This window comes from Pseudomyrmex gracilis, unplaced genomic scaffold (genome assembly GCF_002006095.1).
Source record: "Pseudomyrmex gracilis isolate BER0280 unplaced genomic scaffold, ASM200609v1 scaffold_1217, whole genome shotgun sequence".
NCBI lineage: Eukaryota > Metazoa > Arthropoda > Insecta > Hymenoptera > Formicidae > Pseudomyrmex > Pseudomyrmex gracilis.
In genome coordinates, this window is record NW_018021801.1 from 15888 (window position 1) to 21902 (window position 6015).

The following is a 6015-nucleotide window of genomic DNA, read 5'->3' on the forward strand; positions in this document are numbered from 1 at the left end:
TATATATATATACATGCACGTTTATTCCTGCACAACATCCTGGGAATGGCTCGTATCGGCCTTGATTCATTCTTAGTTTGATCAAATTGAAATTTGTCCGGATTTTGGCGACGCACCCTGTATAATATAATAATGACAGTCATATTTGTAATAGAGAATTTTATTTTTATATTATTCCAAAATTTCTTACAGTAGTCTTGTATAACAAATTTACATTATTCTTATCTTTATTTAAGTATTCTTGTATTACAAAATAATCAGAATTACTCGATTTTACTATAGAGATAACGCTATAAAGATAACGCTATACTTATTAATTGATTTATATTTCAAAGTTTTGAATAATCCTACTTTTTCTTGTCCAGTTTAAGATTTGATTCCCTTCTTTCTTTGTTTATAGATAAACTTTGTTTTCAGTCCTGTAGAGGATTTTGTTAATTGGTTTTCGCATTGCACTCGGTCCATTTGATTATCAGTGTTATCATGCGATTTTCCCTAAACAAATAGCAAAGTATTTCGTGTTGCACAAACAGATTTAAAAATATTACTTTAATTGTTCACTTTAATTGTTTAACTGTTTCTCTTTAAATTAACAAAAATATTTCTTTATCAAGAAAACGAATTTTTCTAATCAAAGATATTATTTGTATATAACTTAATTTATATTTTCTGATATTTTAAATTTCTTAATCATTTAAAAAAAATAAATAATTCATTATATATACCACGGTTTGTACATTATTGCAGGTTGGATTGAATAGTCCTACTTTTTTAGCTTCAAATTCAATTCTTTGTCCTCTCTTTGTTTTCCTTTTAAAGGATTTTGGTAATTGTTCATTTTTTTGGTAGTGTACTTGATCCACTTGATTATTTTTGGCATCTTTGATATTTCAAATTCTCCTTTAAAAAAAAAAGCAGTCTATAATATATAACTTAATTTGTAGTTTTTGATGATTCGAATTTATTTATTTATTAAAAAACAAATAATTCATTTTATATACCACAGTGTGTGCATTACTGCTGTTTGGTTCAAATAATCCTCTTTTATTTAATGTAAAATTTGATCCTTTGTTCTCTCTTAGTTTGTAGATAGGACTTTGTCTTTAATTCTATAATAATTTTTGTTAATTGTAGAGTTTGACATTGTAATTTATCTAATTGATTATCGCTGTTATTGATACATTTAATATTTCATGTGATTTCTTCTATAAAAAGAGCACAAAATATTGATTTTGACAAACAGATTAAAAATATACCTTTAATTTCAAATGTTTATTAAAACCTACAAACCTTAAAAGTTTAATTTACTAATTTTATAGGTAGTTTCGATGAGTAATTTTCTTTTATTATCAAATAAACAACGAATTGTTCTAATGGTATATTATTCGTGACACTTCAGTTTCAATTAGTCAGAAAAGTTTCTTTATCAATGTCGTCCTGTAATACAAGAAAATAATAAATATAAAAAATGCAGAAAATTAAGATTAGTAGACAATTTAACTAAATATAACCTTAATTATTTTTAACCGTATTTACAATTATTTATATCGTATAGATCACAATAATACATAGTCAATACATTTGAAAAAACATATTTCAAATCAACAAAAAATATATTGAACCATTTATCATATTAGAATGCGTACTTTTTTTTAATTGATTAGGTAGAATCGTTATCGTATAACAATGAAATGGATAAGACCGTCTAACCGACAACACAGTCTGTTTATTGTTGATTAGATAAAGATAGGTTGGATACAATCTGCTCAATTGTTTTACTTTCTATCTTGCCAAATAACAGATTCTTTCTTTAAAAAGAATGCTTATTCTAATATGATATGTAGTGTAATGACAAAATCAGAATCATTGTCACAATACATGAATAAGACTCAACACATAAATATGTTGTGATTTTAATAAAAATATACAATTGTACTTATATTTTTAATATATTTTTAATTTTTATAATTGTACTTATATTCAATAAATCAATTATACTATTTTGATAAGTTTTACTCACTCATTGTTGTTCTACATTCGTGATCGTCACTCATTGTCACGTATTATAAACTTCAGGATTCTGGCAATTCAACAACTTTACAAGACTAAAAATCATGCTTTTTATGATCTTCTTCTTTGCTTAAATGGCGCTTACTTCTTTACGGGAGGATCATAATCCAGTCTAAGATAGATTTGTACCAAGATACTGAGATAAATGTGGTGTGGAACACGGATTCAAAAAATAACTTTTAGTTCGCAACAGCAATCGTTGTGGCCCTCCACGATGTTCGTTGCACGACGGTAAGTTGCAAACTCTGTGCTGTTTACAAAGATAACACGACAATAAATATGTACGTATCGACTTGTACCGGCTAAATCTCTTTCACAGCAGTGATAAAAGATTTGACCGGCAAGCACCGAGAGTGGGAGATACACACAAGCGAGAACCGCCGTCCGTGACGTCACGCACACGGACGGCGGTTCGCTTGTGTGCGTGCTCTCACAAGGGGAGACTACGACGATAGAACAATCGATTTGGACGAAACTTATAAGATCGATAGATGATTATGTGGAGTATTGCAGGGTAAAGTAATAAGACGCACTACTCAAGCATTCGCAAAAATCGAATTTGAAAATTTTAATGTACCTTATGAGGATATTAAATAGGACGTTTAATCGAAGGATGCGTGGTGTAGCGATAGCGTACTAGGTTAGTGATGTCGACGCTGCTGGTTCGAGTCTTGATACATTTTTTTTTTTTTTTTTTTTAAATGTTACAATATAATCTAAATGTAAGTATTACGTTTTTTATTTATTTATTGCATGTTATAAAAGTGCATTTTTTGCATAAAAAATCCGTAATATAAAAAATACGGTAAAAATAATTAGATTGTTATGTTACGTCCTGGCCCACGGTTACGGTCGAGCTATGGTGGAGTAACAGAGAGCTGTCGTTTCTTTCCTTCTCCGCACAGCAAGTCGGCGATCCTGCTGCGGCAGAGTCGAGCGAGTTTTCTTATGTTCGTCGACAGGTCAACGGCGTACGCCGATCTTACTCTGTCTAGCGAACACTCGCTCGTTGGTCTCCTTTTGAGTCTGGAGAATTAACTCCACGGACTAAGGACGAGACCGTGCGATCGATTGAGGATGTGGAATGATGAGAGGTCGTCTTATTCAAACGGAAAAAATTAGGCTGCGTATAATATTAATTTATTCATTTAATGGTATTACAATTTTTAGGTGCGTGTTCGTGTGTATGAATGTGATATCGTGAATTCTACATTGAAACGGAGGGTCATCGCTCGGAGGCTAGAGAGGGGAATATGTATATATGTGTGTATGCGTGACGCGATGTGTGTGCGAGGGGTCTCCGGCGGGGTTTTACAGGTGTAACTGTGTCGGGTGCATGTTTAAGACGCCGATTCGTGGTATAGAAATCATTCAAGGTCTATTTCTATTATTTCATGGATTTTTGCGGAACTTGGAGGGAATATTGAATAAAAATGGTGGACGGGAACTAAGCGGATGTCATCTATATAGGGAAATTTGACAGGGACGAGTTTTCTGGCTGGAGTGGTGGATATCAGGCGGAAGATTTCGGAAGGATCTGTTGTTAGAGGGTCAATTATAAAGGGGATTCTTTCCGGATTTGCTTTTTTATAGGTGGAGGCTAATCGGAGGAAGTGTTGTAATTTAGGATCAAGCGGAGGGGTGGTTGATCGTGTCGAGTCGGAGGATTCATCATCTGCGGGTTCATCTCTGGATGTAGATGGTTCAGGGGAAGGAGAGCGAGGGGGAGGTGGAGGAGTCGGCGCGGATTGCAGATCCGCGGGATTTTCTGCGGGAGGATCGGAGGTTACAGGTGAATAGGAGGGAGTTTCACACCACAAATCGTTGTGTGTATGTGTGTCTGTGTGTGTGCGTGGCGAATGCGTCGGTGAGTGTGAGTGCGCGTGCAATTTATTTGTATGTATATCGGTGGGGTTTCTTATTCTATTGTCGCTGCCGGAATCGTCTCTTAATGTCGGAGGGGAGATGGCGTCAATGGGCCTGGTCGGCTCCGCTTTGTTTTGCGCGAGCGCTGCCGCTCGCAAAGCAATTTTTGGCTTTGTCGGTGCCGGCGGTTGGAACGCGAACGGCGGGGTTCCACTTAAACGGGAGGTTCTCTTAGCAAGTTATTATTTATAGTAAAAATGTGGATGAGGTTAACATTCGGAACTGATTTCTCATTCTGCCGACATCATACTTGATCAAAGAAGAGTTGTCAAAAAAAGGAAAAGGGGAAAGGGCTAACTCTCTCTCTCTCTGCCGGTTGCTATTCACGACTAGAGTCGCGAACTGCCCTCCCGGCGAGGGTGGTTGAACGAGGGATTGACTCCTCGGCCGGTTGCTATTCACGACTAGAGTCGCGAACTGCCCTCCCGGCGAGGGTGGTCAAACGAGGAATTGACTCCTCGGCCGGTTGCTATTCACGACTGGAGTCGCGAACTGCCCTCCCGGCGAGGGTGGTCAGACGAGGAATTGACTCCTCGGCCGGTTGCTATTCACGACTGGAGTCGCGAACTGCCCTCCCGGCGAGGGTAGTCAGACGAGGAATTGACTCCTCGGCCGGTTGCTATTCACGACTGGAGTCGCGAACTGCCCTCCCGGCGAGGGTGGTCAGACGAGGAATTGACTTCTCGGCCGGTTGCTATTCACGACTGGAGTCGCGAACTGCCTTCTCGGCGAGAGTAGTCAAGCAAGGAGTTAGTCGCGGAGAAACAAAATAATATACTCTTGCAATGTTGTTAGGCGATTATGCGTCTCTGATAGGTTCCGAGTATTAATCTCAAGTTGGATTTTTAAGTAGTGGAACTCCTGATTAAAATTTGTGGGTGGACTTACTACTTGCTGCTACTGGTGGTGTCGATTCTCGATTGAGGCCGGTGCGGCACTGTAATAGCTCTGGGTTGCAGGTCGGCGGTGTCGATGCCTCTGGGATCCGCTCTCCGCACCCACTGGCACTCACTGAGATTTGCGGCTCTTTTCAGATACGCGGCGTGGTTCTTTTTGAGTTTCCGATTCCGAGAGCCCTGGCTTATATACTGTTTTGAGTAAGCAAGGACTCTCCCAATCGGGAACTCAGTTGAGCTTTGCTGGTTCCTATTTGTTAATTAGTCGGTCGGGCGACTTGCGAGATCGCCAATCGGCGACGATCTCTCGCTTCGGTCGCCTCGTCCGATTTTTCGGGGAAGGAAAAAGGGAGAGTGTTGTCTTTTCGATCACGCCGCATAGACCCCTTGTTGTTTGTTTGTAATAAAAATGCCGAAGTTCCTATTTGCGCCGGCCGCTCTAATTTTTATGACCGGCGTTTTCATGACCCGGAGATATCCGGGTTTGTTTGGAAAGCTGCTCGAATAGTTATCTAAAATTTCGTGTTATTGCTAGGCGCAGTTTATCTTTCCGGGCGCTGATATAATTTTCGTTTGCTCTCCTATTGTCTGGAGTTTTAAGTTTCCAAACGATAGGAGACCCGTTCGAGTTATTTATTATCAAAAAAAAAAGGGTTTGCTATGCGCTGGCGCGTCGCGTCGCAGGAAAAAGGGGACCGTGGAGTCTCCAGGACGTAACAGTTACCAATTTGTGTTTTGTTTGTAAAAAACGGGTAAATAATTGTACGCAACATGTAAAAATATATGCATCTTTTAAAGCACACACATTTTTTTGTAATATGTGTTGAACGTTATACCTTTGAAAGAAAATATTATATCCTTGAAAAGTAGAAAACAGACAATGAGTAAACACAAGAAAAGTTCCGTTACATTGTGAGAAACAAGATTTCTGATGATATTTTTGATGCCTTACACTAATGTACATTTACAAAACAGCTTAAAAAATAGACACGAGACATAACTAGCGTATGAGTTTCTTCTTATACATTATTATATTACGGTTAGAATGCGTCAATATGCAAAAATTAAAAATAGAAAAGATAAACAAATTAGTATGGAAAAAAGAAAGAGGCAAAATTGTATA

At 37.8% G+C, this 6015-nt stretch overlaps 1 long non-coding RNA gene across 2 annotated transcripts; it reads right to left on the minus strand.

Moving 5' to 3' along the window:
• Window positions 1-202: 202 nt before the first annotated feature.
• Window positions 203-2311, minus strand: LOC109861973. Of its 2 annotated transcripts, none has more exons than XR_002251066.1 (5): window positions 2021-2311; window positions 1291-1437; window positions 1002-1109; window positions 726-900; window positions 203-495 (listed from the first exon to the last, which is right to left on the minus strand). It is a non-coding gene; the product is annotated as an uncharacterized LOC109861973 (long non-coding RNA). The 2 variants fall into 2 exon arrangements; XR_002251065.1 differs by having other exon boundaries at window positions 1002-1205.
• Window positions 2312-6015: the final 3704 nt, after the last annotated feature.